Genomic DNA, 20,830 nt, shown 5'->3' with positions numbered 1-20,830 from the left:
CTTACTCCTATATTCGCCATTTACTAGCTGTTGATGTGGCTATATCATCTAAGTTAGCCTCATCAGGATAAACTAGTCATTCTTACCATGCAAAAATGTCTGAATTCATATATCCACCTACTATGCTAAGCAGAGACCTTAGAAGACCAGAATTATTAAATAAATATAAATTCTTTTTCAAAAAGAATTATTTATTTAACTTTATTTACCATTATTATTATTATTTAATTTGCTATAGGCACATGCACTCACCAGAAACAGATGAGAGAGAGAGAGAGAAAGCTGCCAAATCTGGGGCTCAAACTGCAGTCAACCATGTGGGAGTCTAGTACCCCACCCACCATACCCTCTGTTGGCCCCTCAACTCCCCCTTTTTTTTAAACTGAAATGATTCATGATGTCATGTAAGTTTGGAGTGGACAAACCCACAAAGGTCTTTTTGCCATCATCATCTACTTGATGTGGGAATCAGCTCTATGATAATGTGGTTATGCTTCTACACTGCCTCTTTTTGGACACTTCCTTTATCAGGAAGCGAATTACTTTGCACAGAACTTCTAAGTATAAGTAGTCATTCAATATTTCTCTCAATATAAGAAAACTATTTCTTCATAGAAAACAATAAATCTTAATAAGGCTGTATCTCCTCCTCTCATTCCTTCTCATGTGTTTCCAAGCCCAAATAAAACAATGGGCAGTATCTTGCCACCTTAATAAATAGTGCCCACTGGACGTTGCTGAGGGAATGAAACAGTTTTTGAGGAAGCAGCCTTTAACTGCCTCTCCAAAGAATGATTGGACAATGACCATTTCATCACTAGTAGGAAGTGTATGTTACAAATTGTTTCCTGCATGGGTAATTAGCATTACCATATTTTGAATTTTAAATATTAATATTGACTAGGACATTAATAAGAGAATGTGCCTTCAAATAGAAAGGTAAGGAAATTACTGCACAAATGATTTAAAGGAAGCTTAAAGGCGGCATAAATTTTCCCCATAATTAGCAACACATTATGAAAATATCAGATCCATTCACTTCATATTTTACATAGTTGAATATAAATATTGTTTATTATTAAGTTGTCTCTTTGTATTTTTTTCAGACAAACAACGTAATGAAAATTTTCATGCACCGCAGGGATTCATTATTTCTTTACCATCTTAAATGACATATGGAGCTTTGTTTTAGGCAATCTTTGAAATGTTCAACATTGATTAAATTTGAAAAGTGCTTTCATAAGCTGAAAACCCAAGTGAACTTTTTCTAAGCAAATTAATTTCTCCTTCATTTTCCAAGTTCATAAATAGGACTTGAGTCCAATTTTTTGCTTTTTTCATTAGATAAAAGGGATCTCTACTATGTGAAGCATGAGAAAGGGTTAGAATGGGCAAAGATAAAGACCATCTTTTTGGACAAACTCACTAAAGGAAGAAAAATATTCAATAAAATCAAGTAGTCATGAGAGTAACTTGAAGATTATGGCATTGATTGATGAGTTCCCTCTGCAATTACAAAGGTAAACCTAAAATACGCTCCCAGTTCTTTCGCCTTTTAGATAATTTAAGTGAATGTCTTTTCACAGACTAAGTGTCAAACAATCTGCTGAGTTAACAGAACACCATGCTGAAGGTCAGTTAAAAAGAAAAATCATACATATGCAGCAAAATTACACTGCTTTCACTAATTAAGCAAAACAACACTTTATTCCAATACTGCACTTTCAAGAACAATGAATAAGCATTTGGAAAGAATCTTAAAATTGGAAGTAGCCAGGTCAGTAGGTACTATAGTGGTTAAAGTGTTGTACTCCCATGTTGCAGACCATGGTTTGAGTCCTGGACCTGGTGCTTGAAGCTCTGGGTGCATGTGACTACATGCCTCAAATCCCAAAAGGCAACAGGAGAATAGAAGAGAAGGGATTGCAGCATGGCCATTTCCCCACCCCCAACCCCGGCTTGGGGGATGGGGGGCTGATTTTCTGCTTTCTGTCTCTCCAGAGGGCACATGCTCTCTATAGCAAAAATCTTGGCTTTGGAGCTCACATAGTCCAGGTCACTTGGGAATTTGTGGTGATAAATGAAGTATCACTTTTAATTTTAAAATCAATTTATTTTGTTTTGTTTTTGGCCTGCACTAACTACCTTACATTATTTATTGATGTTATTAGACAAAAATTGCAGTTAAATTTCTTCATTTTAAAAATATACATATTTATCCATGAATTTCTGGTTGAAAACTAAATAAAAATGATGATTTCAAGGATACAAGACTGAACTCCCTTGTAAGTTGAAGACACAATTATATTGAAGCAGGCGAGTGGCATAATTCAACATGGCCGGCTATTCAATTAGTGCTGCAGAGAATGATGAGCTTTTAGGTAGCCAACACTTACCATCCTTTTGCAGTCCTCCTTTAAGGTCTAAGCAGCTTCTAGCTAAGAACTATGCTGCCAGTTGATGCATGTAATGTCAAGGGGGACAGTTCATGAACATTTTATTTTGTGGGATCATTTTGAAATTACATTTTTTATAGTTAAATGATCAGTTTTGTTTAATACATTTTTAATGACTGCTCTAGATATTAAGTGATACTTTCTAAATATTTTCAGAACAAAATTAACCAAAGCATCTTCTAAAATAGACTCCATTTAATTACAAGGAACCCCCAATTTTTTTCTTTCTGAGAAAAATCTTGCCTTTCTCCACCAATTTTACTGTCAACTTTACTTTTCATTAGGTACATGCACTCACGAGACAGAGTGAGAGAGACCACTCCCCACGGGGTCTGGTCATATCAGTACCCCCCCACCCCCACATTTCTCCATCCCATCAGGATTTTGGACATGAATGCACATGCACTTGTCATGTTTTTCAATACATTTGTCATGTGGGATCTGGCTCCCTTTGTGCAGGGCTGAACTGCTGCACTAGGGGGCTGACCGTCACTTGTCAACTTTACACGGATATGAAATGTTCTTCCTCAGGAACATCGGATGCCCTGATTTTCATGAGGAATGTCAGCTGTATTCTCAAAAAGGCTGACTGCTAAAGCATATTAAGCTGCCTTTAACTGAATACATAAACTTCTGACTCTAGATTTACAAACATTGCCTTGGTCATAAAATAAAACATCTCCAAGAGCCAGGCAGTAACATGGAGTGAAACGAACAGGACATCAGAAAAAAAGTAGTGAATCCTAGGTCTGGGACAATAATGTGAGGAGAAACAGCTGTTCTGAGGAACAGGTTTACAATAAAACAAGAAATGTTGACAAAAAGTATAAATTAAAAAAAAAAATCTCTAGAAATTGTCCTAAGGGCCTATAGAAAATTAAGACATGGTCATTCAAGAAAATCCACTAAAATTCAGCTGGAACAAAGGAAGTCTGTGGCATTTAAGCCATTATCCACTCCCTTCTCTCTGCCTTCCCTCTATCCCCAGGTCAACATGACAAAAACTCCATCGCATGTGTGCTAAGAAGACATTGCTTTCTCTTTCCTCAGCTTCCAAACAAGAATTATCATTTTTCACTGGGAACTAGAACTCACACCTGTTTCTTATCCTTTTTTTTTTTTTAAATTATTTATTTATTTACAGTCATTCACTGTACATCAATATTGTATACAAAATGAGATTTTTCCATCCAGTATATATTGTATATTAGTTCAATCAAGGCTATTATCATACATGCTATCATCAACAAATAATTTTCTATTTCTTGTTTCTTATATATTTTCCTTTTTCCCCCCATTGATTCCCTACCTCTCACCCTCTGGCAACTCCCTCCTTTTCTCACTGTTCCTGGTATGTACAGTTGTTTTCCATACCTTTTTTCCTCCACATTTTATTGATTTCTAAAGATCTTAATTGATTTAAAGACTTTAAATGGCAAGCACTGCTAACATATATATATTTATGAACACATGTCTGATTTTAGGCATAAATCTCAATAAGTAGAGTGAATATATTATAAAGTAGCACCTTCCTGGCTGGGGCTATATAATTTGCTGCAGTCATTAAATAGGTATTAATAGATATTTTTAAATGTTTTTTTTAAAAGATCTTAATTGATTTAAAGACTTTAAATGGCAAGCACTGCTAACATATATATATTTATGAACACATGTCTGATTTTAGGCATAAATCTCAATAAGTAGAGTGAATATATTATAAAGTAGCACCTTCCTGGCTGGGGCTATATAATTTGCTGCAGTCATTAAATAGGTATTAATAGATATTTTTAAATGTTTTTTTTAATTTCAAAAAGGTTTTAGTTTTAATAGATCAAAATCAAAAAATGTTAAGAGAAATTTGCTTAAAACTTAAAGCCAGGAAAAAGGCTAAGATTCAATTCAAATAGTAGGTAGATGAATCTATCAACTATTCAAGAGAAGACAAAAATCCTTAAATATGGAAATCAAAGCATTGAAGAAAATCAGTAATGTTTTAGTCCAAAGTAAAAAAAAATCTATTTCACTAGTTAGGCTCACGTAATTAATCTCTCTTCTATAAATTTGCAGTGTTACTGCGATCTGATCTTTCCATTTAAACTCCAGAAGTTAACATTGAACTTCTACCATTAAGCTGACCATTCTCTTGGTTGGTTGTTGTACCCTTATTTCTGTGTGTCTGACTTTAGTTTTCCTGTTGTAGCACTCCCTTCAGTACTTTTGGAGAGCTGGTCTGGTGTTGGTAAACTCTTTCAGGTTTTGTTTATCTGAGAATGCTTTTGTCTTTTTTTCCCATATGAAAGGTAATCTTGCTGTGTATAGTATTCTTAATTGAAATTGTTTTTCACGTAACATTTCGAATATATTTTTCCATTCTTTCCTTGCTTGCATTGTTTCCAGTGAGAGGTCCAATGTTGACTTTACGGCATATTCTTTGAAAGTAACTTGATGATTCTTTCTTCCAATTTTAGTATTTTGTCTCTGTCTGTGGTTTTGCTCAATCTGGCTATGATGTGCCTCAGGAAAGATCTTCTTTGGTTGATTCTATGTGGGCTTCTTTGTATATCTTGGGTCTGGGTATTTGAGCACCACTTTAGGTTTGGAAAGTTTTCCTCCAGGATTTTATGGAATAGATTATCAATACCCTTATTCATTTCTTCACCTTCTGGGATACCGATGATCCAGATGTTTCGATGTTTAAAGGTACTTAGTATTACTCGCATGTTATTCTGTTTTTGAGTTATTTTCTCAGGCTTTTTGGTGAATGTTTCTAGGTTAGAAATTCTATCTATTATATCTGAGATCTGATCTTCTGCATGATCTAATCTGCTTTTAATACTTTTGAGGAAGGTTTTGATTTCCTGTATTACAGCCTTCATCTCTAACAATTTTGTTTGATTCTTTGTTTTAAATTATTTATCTTATATTTCTGTGAGTTCCCTTGTATTCTTCATGGAAAAAGAGGAGTTATTCTTTTCCATTAGAAGAGAGATATTTTCTTCATTTCTCATATTTTGTGTGCCTTTGCAGTGGTTTCTGGTCATCTGATGGATTATATGCTTTTTCCTATTTTTTGAAGTTAAGTCTGAGCAGTCAAAGGAATGCAGAAGGAGGTGACCTGCTGTCTGTAAACAGTACCATTTTTCTCTTTTTGCACAACCTATTTGATGAAAATTGAGGATTAATCTGACCCTAAAAGTATTCAGATATTTGGCTACCGAGAACCTAGACTGTCTGGAAAATCAGTGTATGGAGGCTGAGCAGAAAAATGAGAAAGAGAAAAAGAAAAGGAAAAAGAATAGAAAAAAAAAAACAAAGAAAAAAAACAAGACAAAGACAATTAAAAAAAGAAAAGAAAAAAATTTTGTCAAAAAACGAAAACCTAGCATGCCGTGCAAATGGGGCCACTTGGAACTCAAATATAGATGTCTGCTGATTGGCTTATCCTATGGAGGCAGGGGGAAAGGTAGGAATTAGAAAGACAAAAGAACAGCAGAGAGCTAAGTTTTTTTAAAAAAAATTAAAAATAGAGAGAGATGGAAAGAGACACAGAGAATAAGTAGGGTGTTCTAACCTTACTCCTGGCTAGAGTTGGGAGCAGAAGGGTAAAGTCTGGGCAGAAAAATCTTCAGTGGTCAAAATTTCTGAATGGGGCCACTGGGAACTCAAATGCAGATGACTGCTGATTGGCTTATCTTGACTCCTGATTAGACTGGGGAGCAGGAGGGTGAAATCTGGGCAGAGGGTCTTTGTTGGTCTAAATCCTTTGTCCTTTTGAAGTCCAAAGTAAGAAGACTAAATTCCTGGCGAGTAAAGTCAGTAAGTCAGAGGCTTTATTTTTCCTTTCCAGAGACACATCCTAAAACAGAGGTACCAGATGTAGCAAGGTGAGAACACCAGGGCTATACCACTCTTAACTCCAGTTTGCTCGAAGGAAGAGGCTTCATAACAGGAGAGCCAAGCTGATTTGAAGATAATCCAACTCCACCTAATTCCCAGAGTAGTGGCTCAGAGAATTTGCCCAGGATGCAAGGTAGTCTATAAGAACTCTGAATCTCTTTTCAAAGGAGCTAAGTTTATTTGAAACTTAGTCTAAGGAAGTTTAAGCCTAACAGTACTCTTAAAAATATTATCACCTCTTAATTAAGAGCAACAAGCTAAACCATAGGCCAGCTCATTTACTAGAGACAACTATGGATAAAGACAGCTAAGAAGAGTCCTCTCAAAGTCAGAACAAAACTCAAAAACTAACAACAAAAGCTACCCTGTCTGAATTTAATTGGATCAGACTGCTGGGGAATTTTCACCCCAGGGCATTGTTATAAACAATAGAGCAATCAGTTGGTAAAAAATGGATTCTAACACTCAGGGGTGTAATACCAAATGAAACTGAAAAGAAAGATCAAAGAAAGCAAGGGGCTCTCCTAAAATCAGTATTGGATTAGGTGACCATTCAAGGGTGCAGGGCTATGACCTCAGAGGAGTGACACCAAAGTCTTCACACTGCAAGGGAGAAATAGACTTAGCTAATATAAATTAGCCATATCAATAAAACAAGTGAAAAATGAAGCAAAAAAAAACCCAAAAAAAAACAAAAAAAAAAAAACAAGAAATCAGTATTGGATTAGGTGACCATTCAAGGGTGCAGGGCTATGACCTCAGAGGAGTGACACCAAAGTCTTCACACTGCAAGGGAGAAATAGACTTAGCTAATATAAATTAGCCATATCAATAAAACAAGTGAAAAATGAAGCAAAAAAAAACCCAAAAAAAAACAAGCCCTAGAGAGCGAGGAGGGAAATCATTATCCAAAGTTGCTGTAATATATTATGTAAAATACCCAGCTTTTAACCAAAACTTTATAAAACATGCAAAGAAACAGGAACATGAAATTCATACACAGGAAAAATTAAGCAAGCAATAGAAACTTACTGTCAGAGTGAGTAGACATCAAATTTAACAGACAACGACTTCAAAACAGCCTTTATAAATATGTTCAGAGAACTAAAGGAAACTGGTTTAAAGAGACAAAGAAAAACATGAAGATAATGTTTTATTAAATAGTGAATATTGATGCATAAAGAGATAAAAATTATCAAAAAGAGCCAAATGGAAACTTTGGAGTTGAAAAGTAAAACAACCAAAGTGAAAATTAATGGGTTGGCTCAACAGTAGATTTGAACTGGCAGAAGAAAGAATCCATGAACTTAAAGACTGATTAGTAAACATTATGCAATTTGCAAAATAGAAAATGGAAAGAACAGAGACTTAGAAAAAAGTGGAACATTTGTGGTAGGCAGTTAGCTAGCAATGAGCAGGCAGCCCTAAGAGAATAGCAGAACACATGTCACATCAATCACAATTTATCAGGAGTTACAACCAGACCCTTCATGAAATGCCTTCTTCCCACCCAGCCCATGGCACCAGGAAGATGAGGCAAATACCATTTTTCTTCCTTGGTACCTGAGGAAGACATGTAGGGATGATTATAAACTTCCTTCTTATCATTCCTCATAAATACAAAAAGACCCAACCAGACATTTTCCTCAACCTCCTGATTCCCACTGGGACAATAAACTAATTGGGCGGTTTATGCTAATTAAGATGCTCCTAATCATCATTGCTCACACTGGGCATGCACAGTTAGGTAATCAAATTGTTCAAATTCTTCACCAGTGAGAGAGATGCACAAGTGCAGGAAAAAGCCCACAAATTCAAACAAAGGACATAGGTAGTATGACAGACATCCCACTGTTAAATATTCATTATCACCTCTAATAATAAAAATAACACCTAAACTAGTTCCAAACACAGCAGTTGCTACCTCACAATCTGCCCACCCAAAGGTCTTTTGAGAGTACTTCTTTTTTAAAATCTTTCTTTCCTATTAAATTCTCTTTTCTACCTACTTTTATTGTGGTTGTGGCTTTATTTTGCACCTACAGACAGGTCTCCAATTTTAGTGGTCTGGACCCAAAGAACCAAGGATTTTATGGAAGGCAACCCAACACTCTCCCATCCTATAAGATATTTTAGGTTCACCAATATGCATGTAATGGGAATATCAGGAGAGAAGAAAGAGAATAAAGCAAAAGAAATTCAAAGAAACAATATCTGAAAACTTTACCATTGGCTAAAAATTGCCTTTTTTGTTTTTTTTCTTGGTTGATTTAAAATGCAATATTATGCCCAGTCTCTGTGATATAGCCAATAGCATACCAAACATGCAACAGGAAGCCACATGTCAAACATGATTCAAGTCCCAAACTAGTCAGCCTAGAAGCATGCTGGGTGTGCGCATATATATAAATACACATATATATGCTCAGGATCCTGGCAGGCCAGAGGACTAGAGAAAGGATCTTGTGGAATGACTGAGCCCTGTAGCAGATGCTTTGCTTTCTCTTTCTCACACATGTATGCATGTGTTGTATTGTTAAATAACAAGAATAACAAAAGAATATTATAAAAATGTAATGTATAAATTCTATTTTTGACCTATTATATATGGAAATGTAATTCATTTGACAGTAATATTATAAAAGAAGTGAATAGGAGCAGAATTGTATTGGAATGAGGAAATAACACCAGATGGTAACCACAGGAATAAATGAAGAGAATCAAAGATTGTAAAAATAGCAACTCTATAAATATATACATTTGCTCCTTTCTTCTCTCAGTTTTTTTAATAGACATAAAATTATAACAATGTATTGTTGGATTTAGAACATACACAGATATAGTATATATAAGTTTCATACCATATTAAAAAGGAAGAGGAGTGCTCGCTTCAGCAGCACATATGCTAAAACTGGACCAATACAGAGAAGATTGGCATGGTCCCTACACAAGGATGACACACAAATTCATGAAGCGTTCCATATTTTTATACTTCTCCTCGGACCACATTGCTAAACACAACAGAGGAGAGACTTCGGCGCTAATCGGTCCACAGCAAAAGGCAAACACACTTGCTCCTAGTCAAAGAAACATTCTCCTAAACATATTCCAAAGCAAATACATCTACCAATAGCTAGAAGTAGAAGAAGAGCATCAGGTTTCAATAAACCAGGAAATACATCTCCATCAAAAAACAGAGGAATTTACCTAAATGTCAGAGAAAGAATTTAAAACATTCATGATGACCGAATTCTATGAATTGGAACAGAAAAGAAACAATGAACTAAAGGAGATTAGGAAGTTCTTCCATGACATGAAAGAAGAAATAGACATGCTAAGAAAAGAATCAGATGGAACTATTAGAGATGAAGTTTGTAATACAGGAAATTAAAAACTCTCTAGAAAGTATTAAAAGTCGATTAGACCATGCTCAAGATCGAATCTCTGATGGAAGATAAAACCTCTGACCTAGAGAAAACCACCAAAAAGATAAAGTAACAAAAAAGAAATGAGGATAATATATGAGAAATACTAGATTCCATTAGATGTCCTAACATCTGAATAATTGGTATCCCAGAAAGTGAATGAACTAATAAGGACATGGAAAATCTATTCCATGAAATCCTAGAAGAAAATTTTCCAAATCTAGAGAGGCACTCAAACATCCAGACCCAAGAACTACAAAGGACCCCAAATAGAATCAACCCCAGAAGATCTTCCTTAAGGCATATCTAAGCCAGACTGGCGAAGACCACAGATAAAGACAAGATACTAAAATTGGCAAGAAAGAAACAACAAGTGACTTACAAAGGTCATTCCATCAGACTAACACCAGACTTGGTTTTTAAATTTTTTTTTCTTTTTGGAGGGGTTTTTGCTATAGGGCATGTGCGCTTGCCCAAAAGACAGAGAGAGACAGAGAGACAGAAAGCAAGAAAGCACCACCCAGGGGGGATGGCCACACTGCAATCCCTTCTCCTCCATTCTCCTCTCGGGATCTTGGGCATGCATGCACATGCACTTGGCATGAGTTTAAGCCACTGGGTCCAGGACTTGAACCACTGTCGACTACATAGGAGTCCAGCAACATAGCCATTACGCTAACCGCTGGTCCCAACACTGAACTTCTCAATGGAAATAATGCAAGCAAGGAAAGAATGGGAAGATGTATCAAAAGTGTTAAGAGAGAAACAATTTCAACCAAGATTATTATATTCTGCAAGATTATCTTTCATATGGGAAAAACAGATTAAAATCTCACACAAACAAAACCTGAAAGAATTTGCCAACACCAGACCAGCTCTTCAAGAAACACTGAATAAAATACTGTTCCAGGAAAACTGAAGAATGAACAGCCAGAAACAAAGAAAGAAAAGTCAACCATGGCAATAGCCAACTTAAACATTGGGGTAGATCTGGTAACATCAGTAATACCATTGAATGGTAATGGATTAAATTCTCCAATCAAGAGACACAGACTGGCTGAATGGAAAAAACAAACAAACAAACAAAAGACAAAAACAAAAAACAGAAAAAGAAACCCTCTATCTGTTGTCTTCAAGAAACCCACCTCATGGATAAAGACATACATAAACTGAAAGTGAAGGGTTGGAAAAAGGTTTTTCATGCAAATGGGAACCACAAAAGAGTTGGAGTTGCCATACTAGTTTCTGACAAAATAGACTTTAACACAAAAACTGTTCAAAAAGACAAAGAAGGGCACTATATTGTAGTAAAAGGGTCAATCCATCAAGAAGATATAATGCTTATAAATATCTGTGCACCTAACACAGGAGCACCTGAATATGCGAAGGAAAGACTGTTAGATCTAAAAGGGGAGATACACTGCAACACACTAATTGTTGGAGACCTCAACACCCCACTATCCCCTCTGGATAGATCATCTAGACAAAAAATAAGTAAAGAGATAAAGGATCTAAACAATACCATAAGTGGACTTAACAGACATCTATAGAAATTTCCATTAAAAAAACCATGAGATACACTTTTTTCTCACCCCCACATGGAAACTTTTAGAAGACTGACCACGTCATAGGGCACAAAGCAAGCCTCTACAGATTCAAAGGCATATAAACTATATCTACCATCTTCTCTGACCATGAGGGAATTAAACTTGAGTCTAATTTTAAGAGAAATCCTCAAAAATCCTCAAATATATGGAAACTATTTAAAGTACTCCTGAATAACTTCACAACTAATGAAGAAATAAAGACTGAAATAAAAAGATTCATGGAAGCCAATGACAATGAGGACATGAGTTTCCATAATCTTTGGGACACTGCTAAAGCAGTCATAAGAAGAAAGTTCATAGCAATTAGTGCAAATAAGAAGACAGAAAGAAGGCAAATGGTGAATATCAATGGATTAAATTCTCCAGTTAAGAGACATAGATTGGCTGAATGGATAAGAAAAGAGAAACCCTCTATCTGTTGCCTACAAGAAACTCACCTTATGGATAAAGACATACATAGACTAAAAGTCAAGGGCTGGAAAAAGATATTCCATGCAAATGGAAATCAAAAAAAGGCTGGAGTAGCGATATTGATCTCAGACAAAATAGATTTCAAGATAAAGACTGTAAGAAGAGACAAAGAAGGGCATTATATAATAGTAAATGGGGTAATCCAGCAAGAAGACATAACCCTTATAAATATCTACACACCCAACTCAGGTGCGCCTAAATATGTGAAGGAAAGACAGTTAGACTTCTTAAATAAGACTCCCAAAGCACAGGCAATAATCCCTAAAATAGACAAGTGGGACTATATTAGACTAAGAAGTTTCTGCACAGCAAAGGACACAGTAACAAGTGTGAACCGACAACCCTCAGAATGGGAAAATATTTTTGTTAAATATGCCTCAGACAAGGGACTGATAACGAGAATACATAGGGAACTCAAGTGCCTTATGCGAAAAAAAATGATTAACCCGATTAAAAGATGGGAAAGTGAGCTGAACAAAAGTCTCTCTAAGGAAGACATACGAACAGCCAAAAAGCATATGAGGAAATGCTCAACATCCCTCATCATAAGGGAGATGCAGATAAAAACCACAATGAGATACCACCTAACCCCTGTCAGAATGGCAAAGATTAAGAATATAAAAAGTGATAAGTGTTGGCGGGGATGTGGTGAAAAGGGAACCCTCCTACACTGTTGGTGGGAATGTAAACTAGTTCAACCACTGTGGAGAACAATATGGAGGTTCCTCAAAGATCTACAAATAGAACTACCATTTGATCCAGCAATCCCACTTCTGGGTATTTACCCAAAAGACAGGAGAACGCTCAGTCAGAAAAGTGCTTGCACATCAATGTTTATTGCAGCATTATTCACAATTGCCAAGACATGGAACCAACCTAAATGTCCACAAACTGATGAATGGATTGGAAAAATGTGGTATATATACTCTATGGAATACTACTCAGCCATAAAAAATAACAAGACCCTGGAATTTGATAGAAAGTGGTCAAATATGGAGGATCTATTGCTGAGTGAAGTAAGCCAGGCTATGAAAGAAAGATATTGTATGTATCCACTCAATATATACCAAATATCCGCACTCTATGATAGAGAGCAAAAAATTGGAGGACATAAAAGCAGTGAAGGTACTTAATGAGAATAGGACAGAGTGGAATGGGGGAAGTGAAGAGAAGAGGATAGAGAAAGATAGCAAGTGAACAATAGAGAGGCAGGATGTTAGTGAGAAACAGATATGGCTTATTAACTGTTGATGTTGACATGTACAGTATTCTGAACTGGATTGGTCTGAGAAGTATTTCATGATGGGCAAAGTATTTTTACAAGCAAAATGAGAAATAGCGATTGACTGTTTTAAAAAGTAATTAGAATAATAATAATAATGATTGGGGAAAACATAGAAAAGATATTGAATGTTGAAGTGGGGAGATTAATGTCTCTGTACTGACTGACATGCATGGCATTCCCTTTTGAAAAAGCAAATGTAATACACTATAAAGTTATATGTAATCCAATGTAATATAAAGAAGATTATGATGATAAAAAATAAATAAATTAATTAATTAAAAAAAGAAGGCAAATGGGTCACCTAACATCATGCCTCAGAGAATTGGAAAAGTGACAGCAAAAAAATTTTAAAAACTCCACGAGAAAGGAAATAATAAAGATACGAGCAGAAATAAATAAAATAGAAAATGAATGAGCTGTACATAGAATAAATGAAAGTAACAGCTGGTTCTTTGAAAAGATAAACAAAATCTATACACCACTAGTGAGACTTTTAAGAAGAAAGGAGAAAGGAACCAGGTAAATCAAATCTGCAATGAAGTAGGCAATATAACAGCAGACAGAGTAGAAATACAAAACATCATTAAAGGATATTATGAACAACTATATGCCAAAATAAAAAACAAGACAATCTGGATGAGATGGACAAATTCCTGGACACATATAATAATCTAACAAGATTGAACCAGGAGGATATAGAAAGTTAGAATAGGCCCATAACAAGTCAGGAGATTGAATCAGTAATAAACAACCTCTCAACAAAGAAAAGCCCTGGCCTTGATGACTTCACCTCTGGATTCTACAAAAACTTTCAAAGAAGAGTTAATTAGCATAAACCGCCCAATTAGTTTATTGCCTCAGTGGGAATCAGGAGGTTGACTAAAATATCTGGTTGGGTCTTTTTGTATTTATGAGGAATGATAAGAAGGAAGTTTACAATCATCTCTACATGTCTTTCTCAGGTACCAAGTAAGAAAAATGGTATTTGCCTCACCTTTGGGCAAATGGGCTATGGGCTAGGTGAGAAGAAGGCATTTCATGGAAGATCTGGTTGTAACTCCTGATAAACTGTGATTGATGTGACATGTGTTCTGCTATTCTCCTAGGGCTGCCTGGTCATTGCTAGCTAACTGCCTACCACAAATGTTCCACTTTTTTCTAGCATCGATGTTTATTGCGGCACTATTCACAATTGCTAAGTTGAGGAAACAACCTAAATGTCCACGAACAGATGAATGGAGAGAAAAACTGTGGCACATATTCTCAATGGAATACTATTCAGCCATAAAAAAAAAACCCTGGCTTTTGATAGGAAGTGGATGAATATGGAAGATTTACTGCTGAGTGAAACAAGCCAGGCTATGAAGGAGAGGCATCGTATGTTCCCACTTAATATATGCTGAGTGTCCACAGTGTATGACCAAAACTAATTGACTAAAGGATACAGAAACACAGTAGATAAATGTAAATACCACATACAGTGTATGTGAAAGAGGAGGATCGAGGAAGGACATTTAGAAGAAAAATACGGAGGCACAGCATTAATGGCACAAAGAAATGTGGTATTACCTGTTGAAGATATTTTGTAATTTTTATCAACTGTACTATGGAGAAATGCTGACTTGTTGAAATATCCATTTTGTAAGACAAATAATAATGTGGTTGAATGTATAAAAGAAAATGAAATGAAAAAAAGTAAAGAAAAAAATAATTAAATAAAACAAAAACAAAAACAAAAAAAATAGTAACCAGTGCTGTTTAGATTCCAAATATCACTGATTTTATTCATTTACCTTTAATTTTCTGTAAGTTACCTTTTTAATATCAATAGTTTAAAATCCTTTGTTTTGATCTCTATATAATATAGTATGAAGTGTAACCTTTAATGAATTTACCAAAAACTCTGAAAAAAAATAATGCTGCAATAAAAATAAACGAACAAACAAAAACCAAAAAAAGCAAACACAGCAAGTTTGGTGAAGATATATACAAAAAATAGATATACTGCCATATACTGCTGTTTGAAATGTAAAATGATGCTGCTGCTTTAGCGAATAGCTAGGCAGTTTTGTTTTACTTTGTTTCAGGATGCATTTGCTTATCAGAGTAAGACAGAGAAAGAGAGAAAGTGAAAGTGAGAAATCCCACCCCACTCCCATCCCCACAATGTGGCATGGTCATGCTGCAATTCTTTCTTCTCTATTCCTCCCTCCTGTCAGGAGTTTGGGTACACACACACACACATGCCTGATGTGTTTCTCAAGCTGCTGAGTACAGAACTTAATGGAACTGCGGGCCATGTGGAATCCAGCTGCTTTAACCAACACATCCTCAACTGACCCAACAGTTCTTCAAATGGTTATACCAAATTACTACATGAGCTAGAAATTATACTCTGAAGTTTATACTCGTAAATGAAAATATATGTCCATACAAAACTTGTAAATAAATATTCATTAGTCAAAGGGGAGACAACACACTTTTCCCTGAACTTATAAAAGGATAAGTAAAATGCATAGCCATACAATCTAATATTATTCAGCAATAAAAATAAAGGAACTATTGATACATAATACAACATTGATCAGCTTTGAAAACATGCTAAGTGAAAGAATCCAGACAAAATAGATTATATATTGAATGATTCTATTTTATGAGTAGACAACTTTGTAGAAACAGAAAATAAACAAATTTTTAGAGGCAAAAAGTAGATTAGCAGTTCCCTGTACCTGGGTAAGAAGATACACTTTGTAAGCTAAATAATGGGATTGAATGTATATAAAAAAATTTTAAAAACCCAAAAAACAAAACATCTACTAACCTACTAGTACCTACTTCAGAGCTGTTCATTTTTACAGCTCTTAGAATGGTACAGTATTTTCTCAATGCTAAAAATAAAGACATTGTATAAGTTAAAAAAAAGAAGATATTCTTAGGAAACAATGACTAAGGCATATGAAATTTCTTTTTGGCATAATAAAAGTGCTTTAAAATTGATTATGAAGATGGATCCATAATTCAGTGAGTATGCTAAAAGCTATTCAATTGTGCACTTAAATTGGTGCACTGCAAAGTATGTGAGTTATATCTCAGAAAAAAAAAAGCTGTTAAAAATAATTGACTCACTTTTCAGACATGTATCACTCATTTTGTCAAAAATGAAGGGAAGAAAACAGGAGCACTTGGTTCTACTCATTTCTCGTTGCTCATTGACATATCGGAAAGCAGAAATACTGCTGTTGGGTCTTACTTTCAAGAGAAACAGAGATTCGAATTTTTGTATTAAACCTCTGAAAATATGGTCAGCTAACTCAAGTATTAGAATGATGATGCATGTAAACAGTTTTACCTTGATGATTTTGTTTGCAAAACATTAATTCCAGAAATTGATCAGATCATTTAACTCTCAATACCCTGCCATCCAATCACTGGAGAAATCCCTAAATCCCTACATCTGTTCATTTCTTCAAGTTAGTGCTTTTAATAATTTTTGAGTGATAGGTGTTGGGGAAACCAATAAAAATGCATATTCACACACATTCATACACGCAATATTTCCATGTTTTGGGGGTTCATAGATCAGACAACAAGCACTTCTAGTACAAATATTGCAAACCTTCTTGGATTAAGCTAATTCATAAAGACTGTACCTGCATGACAAAATTTGGATCCCACTTAAAACTACTCATTGATTATACTTTGATATCTGGCTACCATTCAGCACTGGGGACACTGCTGAACTATGTTGTAATGAAGCTATTAGTTTGCCAAATAAAGTGAACCATGTTGTGAAGATATTGGCTTGCCAAGTGAAATAAACAATGTTATGGTGTCACCTTGTGAGGATTCACAGTAAAATTTTTCCACAGATGTTAAAATGGTCAGGCTGGGATTGCTCCAGAGTAATTGGTACACTTGCACTATGTAGTAGACCCCCTTCGTCCCTCCCTGTGTTGCTTGCCAGTAGTAAAGAGCAAAACTTTGCCCTATTTCAAAGCAACAGTTTCACATACTATTTATGTTCCTGATTTCATTTCATTTTTCTTACTCATACTTTTTCATTTTTCAATTTCCTAATTTTCTTAATTTCTTAATCTTGCTATGTTCTTTGATATCTGGGAGATACTTTTTGCTGCAATGGGGCATGACAAATCTAAAGGGGTAGGTAAAATAAAGAACATATTTGGTAACAAAGCCTGAGTCACATTTAAATGTACTGCAAGGACCCTCATGTGCCAGCACGTGGCCTGGTGGTTAAGGGGGCTGGATCCCACATGGTCAACCATGCTGCTTGAGTCCAAGATCCAGCAGCATGAGGAGCATGCCAGGTGTGCCCAAAATTCCAAAAGAAAGGAGCAATGGAGTAGAAGGGCTGGTGTCATAACCATCTGACATGGAGGAGGGCACTTCCTCTCTTTCCTTCTCTTTTGCTCTGTCTCTCTTTGTGGTGAGCGAACATGTCCTCTGACTATTTCTTTTTAACTCTCATATTGTCAACTCAACAATTTCAATTGTGTATAGTAGGAGGAGAGAGTAAAATGGAGACCCTGCTGGAGCATATGGGAGAGAATTCATTTATATTTATTACTATTTGGAAGGGACATCCTTAACCTACAATTTCAACCTTTCTTTCCAGTGGTGTTTCCTCCTACTCATTCCTATACCTGCCACCCATCTCCCAGCATCAATCCCTGTGTCTACTCTGTGTTTTTCATACGTGCCACTTTGCTCAGAATAATCCTGCTGCCTGGTTTTTTTTTTGTTTGTTTGTTTGTTTGGTTGGTTTTTTTAGAGGATTTTGCTATAGGGCGCATGCACTCGCCAGACAGACAGAGAGAGACAGAGAGACAGAAAGCAAGAAATCACGCCCCAAGGGGGATGGCCACGCCACAATTCCTTCTCCTCCATTCTCTTTTCAGGATCTTAGGCACACACACACACACACACACACACACACACACACACACACACACACATGCCTGGTGTGAGTTTAAGCCACTGGGTCCAGGACATGAACCGTGGTCGACTACGTGGGAGTCCAGTGACATAACCATTACGCTAACTGCTGGTCTTCTCACAACTCCATGTATCTAAACTCCGTACATTTTACAAGGTCTGTCTCAAATACAGCCCACACCATCATGTTATGCCAGTTCTTCTACTTCAACCAAATGAGACTCAATCTATTCTCAACTTTCACTCCTAATGCCAATTTTTCTTCTTCTTCTGACCCAAGACATCCTAGGCTATGCTAAAGTCATCTGGATGTATGAGTTTCTTAAGAGGCAGTGATCTCTTTGTCCCGCGTTTTTGTATCCTTTGGAGATTCTGGCCCAGTACTTTGCACATCATTAAGCCCTAGGAAATGCCTGTGGGTAATGAAGTGTGGGCATCACTTCTTGAGATGACTGCACACAATGATATTTTGGCTTGATGATAGAGAACTATCAGGTCTTCGTGACATTTATACATGTGGATGATATAATTAGATGTGATCTGAGAATACATTACATGCAAATATAGCAATCTTGAATTTATTGCAAATAATAGAAAAGTCAAATATCTGGGAACTTTTCAATAATACTAATTTTGGGTCTTCAATATGGATTAGTAATGCAACTCTTATAAACCTCAAATAAGCGTGATAATTAATTCTATAATAAAGAAATCATACCACTTACAACATTTTCATAAAATTTTGTAATATCTGGAGGAATATCAGACTATTAAAAAAAGTGTCGTACTCACCACACAAAAAAACCAATAAGCTTGGGCTTCAGACTGGCTCTGTTGGTGTTTACTATGCAGCCTTGAGAGCTCTGTTCTCTTCATTGCTGTTTTGTTTTCTTAACTGAAAAATGAGGGTAATGGGCAATATACTATCTCAGGTTCCAGCTCTCAGGTTCTGTGGTTTTATGAATGGAAACCTAGTCACTTAGTTTGAATAGGAAAATACATGTGCATTCTGTTTGTTTAGCATATACAGTAAATATATTCACTAGTCAATACTTTATTTTGCTACCACTAAGTCTGGCAAGGGAATACTATGAATATGTTTTTAACGTCAAAGTGTGCCAATGTCAAAAACATTTTTCATTGGCCTGGAATTTTGCATGACAATTTAAAAATTAGAATAAAGATGATGAATCAGGTCCTTTAGAATTAATAATCATTTAAATTAAAAATAAGAATTCTGGTCTTGTGTTAGGTATGGAACTGACTCAGCAACCCCTGGAGGAATTATGTGATGATGCTGGGGGTGGCAGTGGGGGACTGGGAATTTAGTTATTCAGGCCATTAAAACCTTAAAATAAATATAGAAACTAGGGGCTGCTGCTGATGTCAGGAGAAAAAGATAAAGTGAATATATATATATGGCTTTTTTTTTGCTTATTTTTCCCCCTGTGTTCATTTGCTTTTTATTTTTTCATATGAAATACTTAGAAGAAATGGGGTTGGGGGAGCTTTAGGCAATAAAAGTGATAGTAAGGCTGAAAGGCCAGCAATGAAAAACCAAAATACCTTTGATAACCACTTTGAGATGAAGAGGGAGGAAGAAAGAAGATGAACGTGAGTCTATGGATTCTAGCTTGGGCACATGTGTAGACTACAAAACTATCAGTAGAAATGGAGAGTTTAGGAGACTACATATATTTGAACATTTGCCTTCAGCCTTTTATTTGGACTATTTTTTGACATATTCAGGTGGATGCATTGAACAGGTACTTGGAAATAAGTCTGCAGCCCAGAGGTGATGGTCATTAGCATGTAGACCGAGCTGCAGCCAATAAATCAGAATGAAATGGCTCCATAGGAGAGCAGTCAGCATGCAAGGACCAGACATGTGGACACACTTTAGGAAACACTGTATTACAGTGCCAAGCAGAAGGATCAGAAGTCCAAGATGAAGACAAAAAGGTAGTGACCCCAGAGGCAGGAGAAGAGTTAGGAGAGAAAATATTGCTCTTGAAGCCAGGGAATGGAGAAAATAGCTAGTGTTCAGAAGGTGAGAAGAGGCGTGAATTCAGTTAGTTCTACCAAGAGCTGGGTGATATAAACAGTGAAATGTCAGTGGATTTGGTGACACTAAGAAGAACAATTTCAGCAAAATGATAAAAAATGTAAGCCAGATAGCAGAGACTGTATCCTGTATTTTTAACTTATTTTAGGTTTGATGGTCAAAGAAAGATGCACATTATCATTGACAGATAACTTTTTAAAAAATAATTATTTTACTTTATATATTTATTTATTTATTTACTAATTTTGATATGACCAGAGAGGGATGGAGAGGGGGCGTGGAGAGAGAGAAAGTGAGAATGCAAATCTCCAGGTCCAGGACTCAAACCACAGTCAGACATGTAGGAGTCCAGCAACCCTTATCCACCACACCACCTGCTGGCCCCTGAACAGATAACTTTTCATTTCCATTTCTGTTAAATGCTTCTTTTTCTCTCCCAATCCTTTTCCTTTCTCCCCATCATCCACCCTCTCCTATTCAGTTATTATCTTCAATTGTCTTTCCCACTGTTACACATTCCAATCTTTCAGTTTCTACCATAGCGTGCAAACATTCTGCATATGTTTAGCAGGGACATACAATGCCTATCTTTCATAGTCTGGTTTGCTTCACTTCCTAAAGTTTAAAGGTATTTTAATGAGCAAGATTGTTTATTGTCACTGGCTTCT

At 36.0% G+C, this 20,830-nt stretch overlaps 1 protein-coding gene and 1 non-coding gene across 3 annotated transcripts in view; one reads left to right on the top strand and one right to left on the bottom strand.

Moving 5' to 3' along the window:
• SPHKAP (SPHK1 interactor, AKAP domain containing) overlaps window positions 1–20,830 on the bottom strand; it is a 201,968-nt gene that overhangs the window by 94,719 nt on the left and 86,419 nt on the right. The window lies entirely within an intron of this gene.
• Window positions 9,235–9,341, top strand: LOC114005289 (U6 spliceosomal RNA). The gene has a single exon (XR_003547169.1). It is a non-coding gene; the product is annotated as a U6 spliceosomal RNA (small nuclear RNA).

This window comes from Tupaia chinensis, unplaced genomic scaffold (genome assembly GCF_000334495.1).
Source record: "Tupaia chinensis unplaced genomic scaffold, TupChi_1.0 Scaffold000066_1, whole genome shotgun sequence".
Classification (NCBI taxonomy): Eukaryota; Metazoa; Chordata; class Mammalia; order Scandentia; family Tupaiidae; genus Tupaia; species Tupaia belangeri.
This window is presented reverse-complemented; position numbering and strand designations above follow the sequence as displayed.